At 38.8% G+C, this 20,278-nt stretch overlaps 1 pseudogene; it reads left to right on the top strand.

Annotated features, from left to right (window-relative positions):
* The first annotated feature begins 10,106 nt into the window (after positions 1 to 10,106).
* LOC138823049 (zinc finger protein 42 homolog) lies at positions 10,107 to 11,253 on the top strand (annotated as a pseudogene).
* Positions 11,254 to 20,278: the final 9,025 nt, after the last annotated feature.

Raw genomic sequence — 20,278 nt, 5'->3', positions numbered from 1 at the left:
AATCCTAGCTACTCCATAGGCTGAGATCTGAAGATCATAGTTCAAAGCCAGCGGGGGCAAGAAAGTCTGTGAGACTCTTATCTCCAATAAATCACTCAGAAAAACCGGAAGTGGTGCTGTGGCTCATGTGGTAGAGCACTAGCCTTGAGCTGAAGAGCTGAGGTAGGGCCAGGCCCAGAGTTCAAGCCCCACAACCGATTAAAAAAAAAAAAGTATCTTTGAGGATTTGTTGTTGGGTGGTTTAATTTTTTGAGTTCCAAGTATATTTTAGATATGAGACCCTTGTCCGTTGTATGGCTAGTAAAGATCTCCCAATTGGTGGGCTTTCTATTGATCTTGCTAGTTATGTCATTTGCCCTGCAGAAGCTCTGCAACCTTATGCAATCCCATTTGTCCAACCTTTCTTTGATTTGTTGTGCTTCCGGGTCTCTATTCAGAAAATTTCGGCCTGAGCCAAGGAGACCTAGGGTTTCTCCTATTCCATCCTGTAATGTTTTCAGAGTGTCTGCTTTGACTCTGAGGTCTTTGATCCATTTCGAGTTGATTCTGGTGCAGGGTGATATATAAGGATCTAGCTTTAGTTTTCTACATGTAGTTAACCAATTTTGCCAGCACCATTTACTGAAGAGGCTGTCTTTCTTCCATTCTATTGTTTTAGCTTCCTTATCGAAGATTAGATGGCTATAGGTCTGTAGGTTCATTTCTGGGTTTTCAATTCTATTCCATTGGTCCTGAGGTCTGTTCTTATGCCAATACCAAGCTGTTTTGATTACTATGGCTTTATAGTAGAGTTTGAAATTTGGTATTGATATTCCTCCAGCAGTGTTCTTTCCGTTGAGGAGCGTTTTTGCTATTCGGGGTCTTTTATTGTTGCATATGAATTTTTGGATTGCCTCTTCTATTTCCTTGAAGAATGAGGGTGGAATTTTGATAGGTATCGCGTTGAATTTGTAGATAGCCTTGGGAAGTATTGCCATTTTCACGATGTTAATCTTGCCAATCCAGGAGCATGGGAGATTTTGTCATTTTTTAAGTTCTGTGTTGATTTCCTTTTTCAAGATTTTAAAGTTTTCATCATAGAGGTCCTTCACTTCTTTGGTTAAGTTAATTCCTAGGTATTTTATTTTTTGTGGGGCTATTACAAATGGAGTTGCTTTCCTAATTTCAGCCACACTTTTCTCATTGTTGGCATATAGAAAAGCCATTGATTTTTGGGGGTTAATTTTATAACCTGCTACTTTGCCAAAGTTTTGAATCAGCTTGAGTAATTTGGGAGTGGAGTCTATGGGACTCTTTAAATACAAGATCATGTCATCTGCAAAGAGGGAGAGTTTTATTTCTTCTTTCCCTATTTGGATCCCCTTTATGTCTGCATCTTGTCTTATTGCTGTAGCTAGGCATTCTAATACTAGATTGAAGAGAAGTGGAGAGAGTGGGCATCCTTGTCTTGTTCCTGAGTTAAGAGGAAATGGCTTTAGTTTTTCACCATTGAGTATAATGCTGGCTGTAGGTTTGTCATATACAGCCTTTATTGTATTGAGGAATGATCCATGGATTCCTAATTTTTCCAGAACCTTCATCATAAAGGGGTGTTGGATCTTGTCAAATGCTTTTTCTGCATCTATTGAGATAACCATGTGGTTCTTATTCTTGCTCCTGTTGATGTGATGAATAATATTAATTGATTTGCGTATATTGAACCAGCTTTGCATCCCTGAAATGAATCCTGTTTGATCATGGTGTATGATTTTTTGGATGAATTGTTGAAGTCGATTGGCCAAAATTTTGTTGAGAAGTTTTGCATCAATGTTCATCAAAGAAATGGGTCTATAGTTCTCTTTCTTTGATGAGTCCCTGCCTGGTTTTGGGATGAGGGTTATGATGGCTTCATAGAATGTGTTCGGTAGTGAGCTTTCTCTTTCAATTTCATTGAAGAGTTGGAGGAGTATTGGTGTGAGCTCTGCTTTGAAGGCCTTGTAAAATTCCGCTGTAAAACCATCTGGTCCTGGACTTTTCTTAGCTGGGAGGTCTCTTATTGCTGTTTCTATTTCAATGCTTGATATGGGCCTGTTAAGCTGGTTTAACTCATCTTGGTTTAGTTTTGGCATGTCAATATTTGCTAGGAAAAGGTCCATTTCTGTCAAGTTCTCAAACTTATTAGCATAAAGTTTTGAGAAGTATTCCCTTATAATGTTCTGAATCTTGGTTGTTTCCGTGGTGATGTTTCCATTCTCATCTCTGAGTTTATTAATTTGGGTGTGTTCTCTCCTTTTTCTGAAGTAAAAGGATTGTCAATTTTATAAGCACAATATTTTTTTAAAGCTCAAAGCTTTAATTTTGATATTTTTAGCAATTCCCAGGTTTGTCTCTTTGAAGCTGAAGGAGAACTGATCAAAGTATTATAAAACTTAAAAGTTACATTAAAAAAAGCTGAGACTAGTGGTCCATGCCTATAACCCCTGATATTCTGTAGCTTGAGTGAGGAGAATCATGAGTTCTTGAATTCCCTGCCTAGGTGGTAGAATATTTCTCTAACCAGCATGAGGCCCTGGGTTCAGTCCCCAGTAACAAAAGGAAAGAAAAAAGAAGGGAGAGTGGTGGTGGGGGGAACGGGAGGATTGGGGGGGGCGAGGGGAAGATGGGAAAAGAGAAGGGGAAACAAAGGAGGAGGAGGAGGCTACAATGCTTGATAATAAATGTACTCATCTTGCCCATGTAATTGTAACCCCTCTGTACAGTATTTTCACAATAAAAAAGATTACTTATCCTGAAAATGTATACAGTTGGAGACCATGGGATGAACATGGACATTTACTTTGGAGTATCAGATAAACTTAACTCAGGTGTAATGCATTATTTTTACATGAAAACATTAAGGCTATTGTATTCAAAGGCTGCAGAATTCACACACAATTCTAGAACAACACTTGTACCACTTCAGGCTCTGCACTTACACATTTTTAAAAACACTTTTCATTCACTCATTCTTTCTGTAGGCATTCAACAAAGGCACAAGAACTGTTACACTAGATTTCATTTGATCTTTAAAAAAAGGCCAATAAGCAAATGAATGGTTAGCTGGTCATGGTGGTGTACAGGTGATCATTTTGGTATAAGAATTGAAGGCAATCTGAGCTCTAAAGACTGTCAGAAAGCAAGCAAGCAAGCAGAAGGAAGGATGGAAGGCAGGAAGGAGGGAAGGAAGGAAGGGAGGAAAAATTAGAGAAGGGATGAAGGAGAAAGGAAAGGAGGAAGAGGAAGAAAAGAAAAATGAACAAGATACACAAATTAGGTGAAGGATTTGTATCGATAATATACATAAGACTTAGAATTAAATAAGAAATTTAGAATTGACAAAAGATGGACAGTGGCATGGTTCAAGAGATAAGATTGTCTGCCTAGGAAGCATGAGCCCCTAGATTCAAACTCCAGAAAAATAATGAGAAAATTTTAAAAAATAAAAATAGGTTGAAGGCATGGCTCAGGTAGTAGAGTGCCAGCATCAGACACCCGATTCAAGTCCAGTCTCAAACTGGGGAAAGAGGAGAAAATTGGAATCAAAAAGTAGCAGGGAGGTATGCTGGGAGTGTCAGAATTGATGCCTGTACCTAGCAACTTCTCTATCACATTATGCCATTAATTTTCTTCAGGCATTTATAACATTTGAAATTGTATAACTATAGCACCAGCTGTATATTATTCTAAGATTAAATGAATTCATATTGGTAAAAACACTTAGAATGATGCTTGAAATTTAATAAATAGAATATAAGAACTTTATATAATACAGCAAAATAAAATATGTAACTATGCATGTGTGTGTGTTTGTGTGAAAATACAAAGATAAGCCAGGAGTTTCTAGGAACAAATACCATTGACAAAAGATTTCTTAAAAAAAAGAGTAGATTGAAATATTCCATCTATATCCATTTCCTCTTTTTGCCAAAATGAAGAGACAGCCTACAGAAGGGGGGGGGGGCGGGAAACTTGGCCAGCTATTCATTGGACAAAGGTTTAATATCCATAATATATAACAAGCTAAAAAAAATTGAACACAAAAAGAACAAATAATTCAGTCAACAAATGGGCAAATGAATAGACACCTCTTAGAAGTACAAAAGATCAAAAAATGCATGAAAACATGTTCAATGTCTGTACCCAAAAAGGAAATGAAAATCAAAGAGACATTGAGATTCCACTTTGTCAGAATAGCTATCATCAAAATAACAATAATGCTAGCAAGGATTAATGTGGAAAGGAACACTTACATAATACTGGTAGAGGTGTGAATTCGTCTACCACCACGGAAATTAGTACAAAGTTTCCTCTAAAACTAAAGACAAGAATTACTATATGTTCCTGTATATAACATACCCAAAAGAACCCAGAAGTACACAATAGAGATTTGTGCACACTAATGGTTACTGCAGCATCATTTATAACAGCCAAGTCTATGGGATAATCCAAGTTGTCCATAAACAGATAAATGTGGTATTATTGAAATGTGGTAGTCCTAAAAAGTATTATTCATCCACAAAGAGGAATGAAGTTGTATCATTGGAGGGCAAAAGATAAAACTGAAAAATCATCATGTGAAGCAAAATAGGATAGATTAAAAAAGAGAAATGCTACATGTTTACTCTCATATATAGAAGCTACATCTAAAAAGAAATACTCAAGAACATAACTTTCAGACTATGGTAAGTCAGCTGAAGGTGGAAAGGGGGAAAGAGAGGATAAGGGATAAAGAATATTATCAAAGTACCTCATGGAACTATATTAAAAGGACATAATGAAACTCATTTAAAAGTCTGCAACAAGGGGCTGGGAAGGTGGCTCAGTGGTACAGTGCTTGCCTTGCATGCATGAGGCCCTGGGTTCGATTCCTCAGCACCACATAAACAGAAAAAGCCGGAAGTGGGGCTGACACTCAAGTGGTAGAGTGCTAGCCTTGAGCTGAAGATCTGAAGGACAGCGCCCAGGCCCAGAGTTCAGGCCCCACGACTGACCAAAAAGAAAAAAGTCTACAACAAAAAAAAATTATAAAGGGATTGGTGAGAGGAAGAAAGAGTAACATAGTGTGAGTATTATCAAAGTCTATTATATACATGTATGGAATTGTCAAAATGAAACCCCACATTTATATACTTAATATGTGTTTTTTAAAAAAAGTATATTGCCAGAAGGAATATATCTTTTTTTAAAAAGGCAAAACATCTAGACTACATTGTAATTCAAAGGGATCTAACTCTTACCCCCTCCAGCACCCCCTCCCCCCCAAAAAAGCCTTAAAATTAGGGCACCTCAAAGAAACAGCTCAAAACCGGCAATTGCTAGGTTCTATAGGCTTTGTATCCCTGGCCTTGGGGTAATAACAAAGCCCCGTGAGAGGCAACCTAGGCTCTGACTATAAACACGTGGAGTAAGCTGGGAAACAACAAAAGCCTATTAAACTCAAAGGTTTCCTGGTATCTGCTCTACCCCTAGGATTTTCAAATTTTAGGGGAGTATTTCCTTCCTGTTTTTATGATTCCAAAAAATCCTATTAACTCTCAGTATCAGTAACACTTTTTACTTTCACAAGATGTGTTTTATTAGTATCTCTTTAACTTCTATTGTAGTTAAAAAAATAATTTCTAGATGTTTTTTAGTCCTAATTAACCTGTCGATTAAAATTTCAGGCATCTATAATCACATTTCCTGTTGACAAAATTTACAGTGTCACTCATGACACTGTAAATTGATATGCTGAATTGAAACCTTTTTGTACCACTAATTAGAAATAACAAAAACATAAATTAATTTTGAAAAAGTATAAACACATACATTTCTACACCTCTAAGTTACATACAGAAATGATTTCTGTTTCTTTTTCCAGGTACAGCATGAAGTAGCTAAAGACGATGTAATTGACTATTCATATTCCTTTTAAGATTAAAATGGACAAAAGTTTATTAGGGGAAAAATGAGGCAAGGAAGGATAGAGGAAGAGACAGAGAAATTGTATCAAAAGAGCCAGACAGAGAAGTTAAAACTAGGAAGTAAATTAAAAACCCGGAGAAGCTCCAGCACCTTACTCCTTTTTAATGTCATTCTCCTTTAAATGTTAAAAATCTGAGAAATCCATGAATAGGTAGAGACAGTGTTATGCTAAAATAAATCCTGGTTATAGTTTTAATGAAAGTGTTTTGTATCCTGTGGCAATTTCTTATGTGACAGTCTATAATATTCCTACTCTGAGGGGGAAATAATTGCATCCTAAGCTACAGTGCAGACTCCTCGCACTATGGAATCATTCGTCCAGCCAACAGGGCTGGAGGGCTCTCTCTAGATGGATGCTGTCAGAGGTGAATACGTGGCTAGTGAACAAAGACTTTATAGTTCTTTTGCCTACTTACTTTGTTCTATCAAATTAAGATTTTTGAAATAGTTTGTATCAAACAGGCATAATGAAAGGAGGAAGAAGAGAAATAAAAATCAATAAAACATATCTCTAAAATCATTAAGGGCTATAAGAGGATCACACAGAACAAGCCTGAGAAGACTATTTTGTTGAAGAATCTATCACTATTAACACTGCATCATCTAGTTCTTTTGAACATGATGTTTATTTATAATATTTAAAAGTCTGTTCCCATGAGTTTTTGCTTTATGTTTCCTAACCACATGATATGAAAGACACATTCCTGAAAAAAAATTCTAAAAAAGCTATTTCTAAACCTATAAATGTTGATGAAACACTAACCCTTTTAATGTTCCCTTCATTTCTTGCATAATCTTCGAATCTTTTACAAGTCTGTCTCAGCAGTGCATTAACTGTTACACTGACAAGTGTTAAAATAGTTCCTGTCTTGCCCCTAAAGGACTATAAAACAGCAAGGCTTTGGATATGAGGCATGTACATAAATATTCAGCCCAGATGTTTCTAAATCACCTTGCACAATCTCAAACAATATTATCTATACATGAATAGCTCTGGCAAAATGTCCTAAACTGTAGTCTAGGTTTGTACCAAGCTATGTTACATTTAGGATAAATGCATACAATAAAGCAAAGCCTGATGACATATTTATTTTCAGGAGAGTTCTGGCATATGAACTTTATAATCATATTTGAAAATCCAGCTGTGGAAAGGTATGCATACTAGATAAATGACTCGGGTATCCCCAGGCTACAGAAAGTAAAAAGAAACCTAAATCACTGTTAAAGCAATTTATCCTTATAGGTGAAAATTTCCAATTAACTGTACAATTTTTGAACCTATCAATATGAAAATCTTGCATGTTGATTAAAATAAAAGATGATAACGTTTTTCTGAAGGTGATTTCTGGTTCTTAAAAGTCTTATCTGAAGTGTTTCTACAATAAATATAAATGTCCTCTGTGCCCAAGGCAATTGGTTTTCCATTTTCAGTCCATTTCCAAGAACTTTGTTCTCCACAACAAATGTGGGCCCATGCAGCTTGGAGGGCTGCTTTCATTAGTAAATGCATGATTTAGAAAGAAATGTCTTTATATGTTCTAGGTCTCAGGACCAAGAACGTAACCTACTCAATCCTAAGCAAACAAAACCACTTAGAACGCACGTAGACCAGACTTTATAGATACATACTCCACTTAAATAATTTTCTCTCTGTCCAAATGCACAGTTTTGATTCTAGCCCTATGTATTGAACAAACAGCTGATCCACAACAGCAAGTGGGCAGGATTCATGCATACTTGGCCAGGGAATTTTGGCAGTTTGAAGCACATGATGGATCTGACACTTGGAGATACAGAAATATCTGGGAAGGTATTTTCCATTTTAAATATGATCCTAAAAATAAAGCAGTTTGGTAAAAATGATGAAAAAAATGTTAACTTGTGGCTTACTTAGGACACTGGGATCTAAGGATTGTGGCAGAAGTCTGTAAGACTCTTGCCTCCAATTAACCAGCAAAAAGCCAGTAGAGGCTAGAAGTGGCTCTAGTGATAAAGCATCAGCTTTGAGAAAAATAGCTGCCTTTGAATTCAAGCCCTAATATGGGCATCAGAAATAAGTACATAAAATAGAATAAATAACATACTTTAAATGGCAATTAGTATAAATTTGTTTTATTTATTTTTTGATGTTTTGTGGCTTACACCTGTAATCCTTAGCTATTCAGGAGGCTGAGTTCTGAGGATCACTATTCAAAGCCATTCTGGGCCACAAAAGACGGTAAGACCCCTATCTTCACCAAACGACCAAAATGTTGGAAGTGGAGCTGTGGCTCAAGTGGTAGAGTGTTAGCCTTTAGAAAAAAAAAAGGTCAGGAACAGCACCTAAGTGCCAGGACTAGCACATACATTCAAAAAATTATGGTAGGGCTGGGAAAGTGGCTCAGTGGTAGAGTGCTTGCCTTGCATGCATGAGGCCCTGGGTTCAATTCTCAGCACCACATAAGAAAAAAGCCAGAAGTGGCGCTGTGGCTCAAGTGGTAGAGCACTAGCCTTGAGCTGAAGAGCTGAGGGACAGTGCCCAGGCCCAGAATTCAGGCCCCATGACTCGACCCCCCCCCCAAAAAAATTATGGTATTGTTGAGCTAGCTAACAAGGAAAGTGAATGAATAGGAATATGGTCAATGTAGGTGGTTTGCATGTATAAAAACAGAACAATGAAACCTGTTGAAATTGTTTTGGAAAGGGGAAAGGGGACAAGAGGGAGACAGAACAGTGTAGAGATTCATGGAAATAAATTATATACATACACGGACATGAGAACCCCCTACTAATAACTAATGTATGCTAATAAAAATGAACAGGGCTTGGAATGTGGCTTAATGGTAGAGTGTTTGCTTTGCATGCATGAAGTCCTGGGTTCAATTCCTCAGTACCACATAAACAGAAAAAGATGGAAGTGGTGCTGTGACTGAAGTGGTAGAGTACTACCCTTGAGCAAAAGAAGCTCAGGGACAGTGCCCAGGCCCTGAATTCAAGCCCCAGGACTGGCTCCCCCACAAAAATAAATATAAAACATATGATGTTGTGCCATAAACAATAATTGTGTTTGACTAGAATACAGAATATTTTGTTACTACAAAAATCCAGATATAGCTTTTTTTTTTTTTTTTTTTTGTCAGTCGTGGGACTTGAACTCTGGGCCTGGGCGCTGTCCCTCAGGCTCTTCAGCTCAAGGCGAGCGCTCTACTACTTGAGCTACAGCGCCACTTCCGGTTTTCTGGTGGTTTATTGGAGATAAGAGTCTCAAGGTCTCTCCTGCCCGGGCTGGCTTTGAACCACGATCCTCAGATCTCAGCCTCCTGAGTAGCTAGGATTACAGGCGAGAGCCACCAGCGCCCGGCCCAGATATAGCTTTTGAACACTATTTTAACAGTGTGAAAAATACTCCATGATTTCCACAAACAATAAAAAATGACTTCTCATCTTCACTAGCCATACCATGGACAAGGGTCTCATATCTAAAATATATTTGGAACTCAAAAAATTAAATCCCCCAACAACAAATCCTCAAAGAAACAACTGCCCAATAAATAAGTGGGCTAAAGACTTAAAGAGAAATTTCTCTGAAGAAGAAAGAAGGATGGCCAATAGACACATGAAGGAATGCTCAACATCCCTAGCCATAAAAGAAATGCAAATCAAAACAACATTGAGATACCACCTCACCCCAGTTAGAATGGCAAACATCAAGAACTCTAACAAAAACAGATGCTGGAGGGGATGTGGACAGAAGGGAACCTTACTGCATTGTTGGTAGGAGTGTAAACTTGTTCAACCACTTTGGAAAGCAGTATGGAGGTTCCTCAAAAGACTCCACATAGAGCTCCCCTATGACCCAGCAATCCCACTTTTGGGCATTTACCCAAATGATCACAAAGAAGACCATACTAAAGCTATCAGCACAACTATGTTTATTGCAGCCTTATTTACCATAGCTAAGATATGGAACCAACCCAGATGCCCCTCAGTAGATGAATGGATCAAGAAAATGTAGTATAGTATATCCCAGTTTGAATGCACCCAGCAGGAGGAGGCTGGGGCTGGGAGCCGAGCACCTCCAGCTGTTGGGGTGCGAGTTCTATTTCTCCTTTGTCTTACCTCTGCGGGAACTGGGCGAAGAGGAGTCAGAGTTCGTTTGGACAAATAAGGGCTGGAACATGTGGTGAAAAATAGAAGAACTGTTGGCTTTCACAGAGCTCACAGTCTAAGGTGTTTGTTGGCGGCACTTGGATCAGAACTACCCAGAAGTGATTGTTATTAGTCTGCTACAATCCTTCCCAGAGGAAGCAGTGAGGGCAAGATGAGGCAGCAGATGAACAGAAGGGCAAAGCCAAGTGGCCCAAAAGGCCTGAGTGAAGAAACTCGCCACCAAGCCGAACCAAGGCAGGACCACAGGAGGGAAACTCTCTGTGATGAAGATGACCTGCTGTATGAGATTAATCATATTGTTGGAGATGATGATTTTTCAGACTGTTACATAGAATGTGTAATAAGAGGTGAGATTTCTGAATCCATCCCTCAAGAGGAGTTCCTTAACTCCTTTGCAATCCTGAAGGAAGAAACAGAAAAAAATCTTTCTGAGCAGATTCTTCAGGGTACTACTAGCTCCCTTCCTAAGCCTTCGTTGTCACCCATGACCAAAGGCAGCCAACAAGAGCTTCCTCAACAGATGTTTGAAACGAATTCACCGCCTGGAGATTCCGAGCACACACCAAGCAAGAAGCTCACTTCTGGAGGACTACCCAGTGGTGACTTGGATCCTAAACCAGTCACAGAAGGTACTGGAAAGAAGCCTCCGAATAGTAAAGCATGTGGTGCTCTGAAGTTAATGATTTGTCCTGAGAGGGGCTGCACAAAAATGGTGAGAAACAAAGCTGCCCTGAAGAAGCATTCCCTAGTTCATAGTCCCCGGCAGTTTGTGTGTTCCGAGTGTGGGCGTGCATTTGCAGAAAAGGCCAAGCTGACCGCGGCATTATCTGGTGCACAGTGGAGAGAAGCCATTCCAGTGCACATATGAAGGATGTGGGAAACGCTTTTCCCTGGACTTCAACTTACGTACACATGTACGCATCCACACTGGCGAGAAACGTTTCGAGTGTCCTTTAGATGGCTGTAACAGAAAGTTTATTCAGTCCAGTAACATGAGAGCTCACATCTTAACTCATACGAAGAAGACAAAGAAATCATAGAAGAAAGAGAGAAGATGGAAGATAAACCCCATTAGTAGAAAAGTAATTGGAGAAAAATTTGCATCCTAGATTGTTGCTTCTAGACGGGGATTTTAAAAAATTATCCTAGAACAAAATAATGGGTTCCTAACACTTTCATATATATATATGTACATATATATATATATATGAAATATATTTGATCATCTTCACGTCCTTATTTTCCTCTTTTGTCTCTTGTCTTTTTTTTTTTTTTTTAATCTGTCATGAGGCTTGAACTCTGGGCCTGAGCTCTATCCCTCAGCTCTTCAGCTCAAGGCTAGTGCTCTACCACTTGAGCCACGGTTTTCTGGTGGTTAATTGGAGATAAGAGTCTCTGGGGTTTCCTGCCCAGGCTGGCTTTGAACTATATATATTGGTACCAGTACTGGTACGTTAGCTATTTTTCTCAAGGCTAGTGCTCTACCAACTTAAGCCAGATTCTTACTTCTGGCTTTTTTGATGATTAATTGGAGATGAAAATCTTTTAGACTTTCTTGCCTGGGCTGTATGGCTCAGATCTTAGCCTCTTGAGCAGCTAGGAATATTGGCACCTGCACTCAGCTGTGATGCCATTTTAAGAACACCAATATTTTTCCTTTCAGTAGAAAGGTCAGTGATCAATGTACTTCAAAAACATAATCCCGTGATATGTTAGATTATTGGATATATTCTCACCTACTACATAGGAAAATAACTTTTAGCTTTCTAGTTTTTAGTTATGTAGCTTTTAGTAATGTAAATCACAGGTGTAATCAATGAATATTTTTTAGTATATAGTAAAATGAGTGGTTACATATTCTTTAAAGCTAGATTTGTCTTATAATTAATGAATATTTTTTAGTATATAGTAAAATGAGTGGTTACATATTCTTTAAAGCTAGATTTGTCTTATAATTTTATCATTCTATCAAATTGTAATCATATTTGGTGATGTGAATTCGTAAGTTAAAATAAAAATGCACAACCCCCCCCCAAAAAAAAGAAAAAGAAAATGTAGTATATATACACAATGGAATTCTATGCCTCCATCAGAAAGAATGACATTGCCCCATTTGTTAGGAAATGGAAAGGCTTGGAAAAAATTATATTAAGTGAAGTAAGCCAGGCCCAAAGAAACATGGGTCCCATAGTTTCTCTTATTTGCAATATCTAGTATATGTATGAATCAAGCAGAAAAGGTCAGATAAGGTGATGTTAGGAAAATGGACCCTTAGATATGTATTTAAATGTTTTTTTCTTTCATGCATTTGTTTCTCACGCATTTATAAGATTATTTCTTTGTTGCTTTGTATGTCCCTCCCCCACAGTATAACACCTGCTTTCACTATATTTGATGTCGGTATAATTTGTGGAGGAGATGGGGAAAAGCAAGTCGTTTAAGGATACAGGTGGACCTGTTGCAACAATGAGAAGTACAAGTTGTCATGTCCAAAACGAGCTTTACAACGTCGACGGGGGGGGGGGGGCAGGGATGGGAAGGGGAAACAAAGGTGGAGGCTGCAATGCTTGATAAGAAATGTACTCATTATCTTGCCCATGTAATTGTAACCCCTCTGTACAGTATGTTCACAAAAAATAAAAAAAAAAATAACCAGTGAAAAACAGTTCTGGAGGCATAGGAGTGGCAGCATATCAGCAATTTTTAGGCCCTCGGTTCAAACCCCAGAACCAAAACAAAAAAACATCCAAAATTAAAATCTATTAATCTTTATCATTATATGTCAAAAACTAAAATAAAGGTGTGTTCATGCATATGCTTATAAATATTAAAAAAAAGACTTCTCCAGTATCTTCTCTTTCTTTGGTGAGCGTGCTAGGGCTTTTTTTGCTCAAGGTGGTAGTGCTCTACAACTTGAGCCACAGCTTCACTTCCAACTTACTTTTTGTAGTTAATTGGAGATACGAGTCTCACATCCTGTCTGGGCTGGCTTTGAACCTAACCCCCCCCCCCCCACACACACATCTCAGCCTCCTGAGTAGCTAGGATTACAGGCATGAGCCACCAGCTTTCCTTCTTTCCTTTTTTGGGGCCAGTACTGAGTCTTGAACTCAGGACTTCTCATGCTTACTTGCAATTGGTAATGAATAAAAATTGAATACATACATTTGGGACACTGGAGAAATTAACGTTACAAGAAAGATTGAAATATAGGACTTGAGATACATACTTAAGATAAATTCTTACACGTGTAAACCATAGGGCTATAAGATAAATGTACAGGTGCAGTTGTTTATGGCTTAGTTCACAGGGATACACAAGACATAAGGAATAAACATGGGGGCTGGGAAGGTGGCTCAGTGGTAGAACGCTTGCCTTGCATGCCTGAGGCCCTGGGTTCGATTCCTCAGCACCACATAAGAAAAAAGAAAAAAGCTAGGAGTGGCGCTGTGGCTCAAGTGGTAGAGTGCTAGCCTTGAGCTGAAGAGCTGAGGGACAGTGCCCAGGCCCAGAGTTCAGGCCCCACGACTGGACCCCCACTCCCCAAAAAAGAAATAAACATGGGATAACTCTGATACATCCCTCACATCTCCCCACGTGCCTCTTATAATTCAGCACTAAATTAACTGAGGATTTAGTAAGTGGAATGCATTCAGATTCCATAAAAAAAAACTCAAGAATTTAATCTACAAATTATGACCTATGCCAAATACTTTCTTGCTATCTAAATTGTTTTATTTTCACAAGTTATTCTTTCCTCTCCTCTTAATACTCATCCACAATATAAAAATAATTTATAGACATCAGAGAGTTATTGTAGTCCTTTTTTTTTTTTTTTTTTTTTTTTTTGTCGGCCGTGGGGCTTGAACTCTGGGCCTGGGCGCTGTCCCTCAGCTCTTCAGCTCAAGGCGAGTGCTCTACCACTTGAGCTACAGCGCCACTTCCCAGAGAGTTATTGTATATGACCTCCACTCTAAATTTTAAAATGTTAAATAATAGAAAAAATAAGGTGTTCTTACGAGTGAGCCGAGTTTATAATCCTCGCAAATCAGGGGCTAGCAAACCAAATCACTTGAGACAAGGAATTTGATACAACAGTAATACTCACAAGACACTTGGAAATGAACTTTATAACTTGGGGGGGGTGCAGAAAGGAGGAGTTGGGGGGAGGGATAGAGGGAGAAGATGAGAGAGGGGTAACAATATTCAACAAGAATTGTACTCTTCCTTACTTATGTAACTGTAACCCTTCTGTACATCACCTTTACAAAAAAAAGAAGAAGAAAAAAAAATGAATTCTGCCTTACTCTGACCACTGAGTGTCCTATTAGCTTTCTATGCAGATTGAAAATTTAACTTCTTGAATATATCTAGGCTACCAGTAAACCCTCCTGAACCAGTAACAGATGAGCATTAGTATCATGATTATAAATGAAAGCAGATGGCCTGAATGAAGAAGATGCAGAATTGTCATCAAGCCTTCACCAACACTACATGTTTTCTCTACCACGCTCGCACGTTGCCAGAGGGCATTGACTTCCTCCTAATTTTCTGCATGAAGTTATGATTATGATCTCATAGAGCCCAGGATTGCTGACTAAAGCTTGTCTCCCTTAGCATGTGGTAACCAAGGGGTTGGCATTTCAGCAGCCCTCAGGGCAGGAGACACACTGATGTTTTCTTGCACATTACTGGCCAAAAACCTGGTGGCTGATCTCATTTCCAGTTAATTGTTGTAAAAGGTGTAAAATTTGTGGCTAGGTTTAATTTTTGCCATCATAATAGGTTCATAATAGGTGTTTTTTTAAGTATTGATGGTTTAAGATAATCATAACATTCTTTGGCTATAAGTATTCAAGGTCCTTTCTCTCCTGAGATAGCTTTTCTGACCCTCCATGTCAGTATTTAGAGTCCTGAGCCCTGTGTGACCCTGATAAGGTGAAAATATCAATTATGAGTTATTATTTATAGAAACGCATACAGAACTTGAGGGGACATATATACCAACTTTATCATTTAAAAATCTATAGTGTGCTGGTAGCTCACACCTGTCATCGCAGTTACTAAGAAGTCTGAGATCTGAGGATCCTGAGTCCAAGATATCTTGAGTAGAAAAATCAGCAAGACTCTTATCTCCAATTTACCACCAAACAGCCAAAAATGGAGCTGTGGATCAAGTGGTAGAACATAAGCCTGGATCAGAAGTTAAGAGATGGCGCTCAAGCCCTGAATTCAAGCCTCAGTACACACACACACACACACAGACACACACACACAATCTAAATTATTTTTTTAACTCCATTGTTAAGGAAACACTAAATGTTATTCATGTGAAAGTTCATGTGTATATTTTTATATAGTGGGTATTCTTCATTGAAATATTAATATATATAAAAATCAGATTGGACCTTTCTTAAGCGTCTTGGCCTTTTCTTCTTTTTTCCTGTTTGAGAGAAGGTGTTGACACCTAATGTAGGTTGGCCTTAGCTTCCAAGTCAGCCTCCTAAGTAAGTACACCACTGTGCTTGGCTGCCTGTCAGTAGATGTATATAGGCTCCCATATGATCAGAGTTTTAGAAAATCACTGAGAATTCATTGAAGGGATTAACTGACTAGGTTTCGAGATGAGAATGTTTGTTTTGAGGTAACTTCTTACTTCTACTATGTACTATTTTGTCAAACTCCCTCATGCATCAGTTTTCTCAGTATTATACATGCAACATGTATAATGCACACACTGGCACGTGGCTGTAGGTTATGTGTTGTGTGTATGAATGATCCCCTCTTTTTATTTTCTGCCTTTTGTCTACCCTCACTCTCATACTTCCTTGACCATTTAAGTAATTTTGGGATAGGGCAGAACGTGCAACAGGCTTACAAATCATTCTGGCCTTTTGGTTTTCCAAAGCCACAAACCTTCAGAGAATTTAGAGGATTTGAAAGAAATGGGAAAATAATGGAGTGTAATGTGAAGACGGAACTAGAGCGCTCTGAAATAACACAAGGAAGCACATGTGTCTTCTAGAGTACAGAGCAGCTTCCCAAGGATGAAGGAGAGGAGGTGAGGGCTTACACACCTTGCAGGCAGAGACGATCTGCACATGTTGTGTCCTTCTGGTTCTTATGAAACTGGTAGGACTACAAGGGGAAGAGTCCTGGCTACTCCGGCAGGGCCCTGGGCAGTTTCACAGTAGATTCCTTGGTTCATAGGTGATGTAAGATCAGCAAAGCTTAGCATAGCTGCAGGACCTTGAGTGTCAAGGTGAAGGTTTGGGGTTATTAGTAAGAATGATGGCCAGTAGTCCCAATGTCATTTCCCTGTGATCTCAGAATAAAAGTGCAATTGTGAAGTGGACAGGGGAAGACTCCAGGAATGACTTTTATTTCTTCATTGACCAGGATTTGATGCTTTAATACAATGGTTGGAGTTCTATCACCTAAGCCATGTTTCCAGCCCTAGGATTAAGTTTCATAGTAGCACAGTGGGATAGAGTTTGGAGATTTTGATATGATTTTGCTTCATTGAAAAAAAAATGAAGCCAGGGACTGGTGGCTCACACCTGTAATCCTAGCTACTCAAGAGGCTGAGATCTGAGGATCACAGTTCAAAGCCAGCCAGGGAAGAAAAGTGGGGCTATGGCTCAAAGTGGTAGAGTGCTAGCCTTGAATAAGAGAGCACAAGGACAGTGCCCAGGCCCTGAGTTCAATCCGCACAACCAAAAAAAGAACAAATTAAGAATTTGATGAGGCAAATTGATAGTCACATCCCAACATCCACTCAAAAACTGACATTAATAGCACTTTTATTTCTATAATCCATATAGGAAGAAATAGAAAAGGAGCATTCTCTAGCTGACATCTTTTTAAACACTTCAACCTACCGATGTTCTCACTTCACGAGCTATATCTAATTTTAAGACCACCAAATCTCACCTTTTCCCTGGCAGTTTCCAAACATGGTCCATTTCTGTTGGTTCAATCAACCCCTTGATTTTCTTGGTCCTTCTTTTCTGCAGGACATTTCTTAAGAGTTGTCATTCTTTTTTATTTTATATATATATTTTATTGTAAAGATACTGTACAGAGGGGTTATAGTTACATGAGCAAGGTAATGAGTCCATTTCCCATTGAGCATTGTTACCCCCTCCTTTCTTTTTCCCCTACTATCCCTTCCTTCCCCACCTCCCTACTCCAACACCTTCCCCCCGCCCCACAGCACCTGAAGTTGTAAAGTTGGTTTTCAACATAGTGTCTTGTACATTTCATTGTTACAATGGGTCAGCCTATATCCCTATTTAAGCATTTTGTTTTTTCCCTTCCCCTCCCCAAATTAGAAATATATATGAGATGCAGGGCACCAGAATCAAATACAGTGAAAACAGGGGTTATACTGTGGGGGAGGAACATACCAAAGAAACAACAAAAAAAAACTTAGTACATTATAAGTACGTTAGGAACAATAGCAAGCAAGAAAAAAAAACACTGTTTCCCTATCTTGGGGTTCATTTAGCTTAACATCATCTTATATGGGCATTATGTACATAGCTTTTGATCTTTTCTGCTTGCCCCAGACATATACTAGTTATTGCAAATAAAGGAAACCATGGGACCTATGTTTCTTTGGGCCTGGCTTACTTAATATAATTTTTTTCCAAGAGAGTTGTCATTCTTTTTTTTTTTTTTTTTTTTTTGGGTTCAGTCATGGGGCCTGAACTCTGGGCCTGGGCGCTGTCCCTCAGCTCTTCAGCTCAAGGCTAGCGCTCTACCACTTGAGCCACAGTGCCACTTCCGGCTTTTTTCTTTTTGCTTATGTGGTGCTGAGGAATTGAACCAATGGCCTCGAGCATGCAAGGCAAGAGCTCTACCACTGAGCCACCTTCCCAGCCCTGAGAGTTGTCATTCTTGATGTGTCCCTTTCCTTGATTTTTCTACACTCTCTAACTGATTATAGGTTGTTTGTTTGCTTTTGAGGGCAAATATTTTTTTTAAAAACTGGGAAAACAAAGGTTTATTTCAGGCCAAATTAAATTTATTTATTTTAAATAAATAACAAAATGCTAAAATAAGGATACAGGAAGACCCATTGTAACAATGAGATGTACAAGACACTATGTTGAAAACGAATTTTACAACGGGGGGGGGCAGTTGGGGAGGGAAGGGATGGTAGGGGAAAAACAAAGGAGGCAACAATGCATGATAGGAAATGTACTCAATACCTTGCTCATGTAACTAACCCCTCTCTACTGTATGTTTACAATAAAAATATATATTTAAAACAAAAAGAACTTGAAGTCTCCTATATACTTACAACCCATGAGGGTTGTAAAGCAAAGAAAGAGCAGTAAAACAATACCAACAAACTAGATCAGAGCTGAAGTGAGAAGCTATGGTGACCTGAGGAGAGTCAGGAGACATGAGGCATGACCCCAAATGGCAGCTGAGCTCATTGGGGCCTACATAGGGTTGTGGTCTTGGGACAGGGTCATAGGAAGCTCAAGAGTCTGTTGTCCAAGTTCTCTCCCTTGCCTCTAGGAATTCAGGCATGCCCATCACCTGGGGGGTGGGACTTCACCTTCCTCCACCAAGAGGACAAGATGGTGCTGTTAGACCCAGTACCCTTATTTCACTACCAGTCTTTGAGCATCTTCTACATCTTCTGCACTTTATGCTCTTCTTCCCTGTCTCACTCCTGTGGCAAATATCAGATTTCAGCTGAAACTTGTTCTTCCAGACTGGAATTCAGCACCTCCAATTTTCCTTCCCTGCCCCCCCTTATTATATTGCTTTCATTTTTTCCAACAGTCATCTCAAATGCTGTGAGAATCCTCACATCTCCTCAAGACACAGACATCCCTGTCCTCTGCTAACAATCCAGTCTATAATAGCACTTCACAGGTTCCATTTTAATTTACCTGTCTCTGTAATACGTTCCTCCTGAGCTCACAGACCAAGTCTCGCTCATCTTTTTGTCCCTTGTGACCTGGCTTTCTGCTTTGTTCGCCTACTTCTTGCTTCCTCTTTACACACAGGTTCAATACAGTGCAAAAATATACTTGCAATGAAATATTTCAACTGAGCATGTAATGGCAAGCAGGAAGCTGTGTGAATGGTACAACTTGGTTCAGATCTTTCATGTATCAGAGTAATCACTTTCAGGTGATCTTCCAGCCACCTGGATCCATTAAATGACAATAAGTATTTGAGAGACAGATGGATTTTCCAGATGTTATTTCTGTTCTGCTTTATCCTTGGGTCCCCATTGATCCCTTTTTACAACTTCCCAGGTGACCCTAAGATTGTAACAAAAGGGCGTGTTTCCCAGGTGTTTTCTCTCCACTATTCACAAATCCTGGTGCTTCCGGTGTGATTCTTTTAATCCCCTCTCTTGTTGTTTTGTATTTTTTTTTTTTTAGTCTTGTTGTCAAACTCTCATGAAGAAAATTTGTGTGGTTCAGAGATAAAACTAAGCAAGGAAAATGTGTACTAACACGGTTGGGACTCTGATGGCCTCCTTCACTAAAATGTAGGACTCTTCTTTTTCTCATATTCAATGCACAAAGATGGATACTTAGAAAAAAGTGGAGACCTTACGCCAAGTGTTAAAATAGATTAGTTATCAAGCTGGGGGGGCGGGGAGCTGTATTTGTCAATTATTTGGGGGTAGCTTTGCTAAATACAAAGACTCGGTCTTGCTTATGGCTTTGTATTGATGTTGAACTATTTACAAAATAACTCTCCCAGAGCACCTAATTTAATTCATTAGCTTAAAAGCTTAAAGCAGTTTCAGTGGTAATTGTACATTTAGAAAGAGAATCATATCTTTGTTTCAGGAAATGAAATTAAGGAGTTAAGTTGAAATAAATGATCTTCCTTACCCATAAAGCTAGCCAGGCTTTTTATTTTTAAATGAATAGCTCACAAGGCAAAATCAATTAATAATTTTCACTGGCCTTTTTATTTCATTATAAATATTTAATATTTTTTGATTACTTCCACATATCAATTTTATATGTAAGAAAACCGCATATGCAAAGCCAGAAACGGTGAGTTTTTAAAGGGATTTTTCACTGTCATTGAAGATAATAGATTTTTGACAAATCTCAGTGTTAGCTCTGAACTGTTTCAGAAGATTTTTTTCCCAATAGCA

Source organism: Dipodomys merriami, unplaced genomic scaffold (genome assembly GCF_024711535.1).
Source record: "Dipodomys merriami isolate MVZ:Mamm:240054 unplaced genomic scaffold, mDipMer1.0.p SCAF_12, whole genome shotgun sequence".
Taxonomy (NCBI): Eukaryota; Metazoa; Chordata; class Mammalia; order Rodentia; family Heteromyidae; genus Dipodomys; species Dipodomys merriami.
This window is presented reverse-complemented; position numbering and strand designations above follow the sequence as displayed.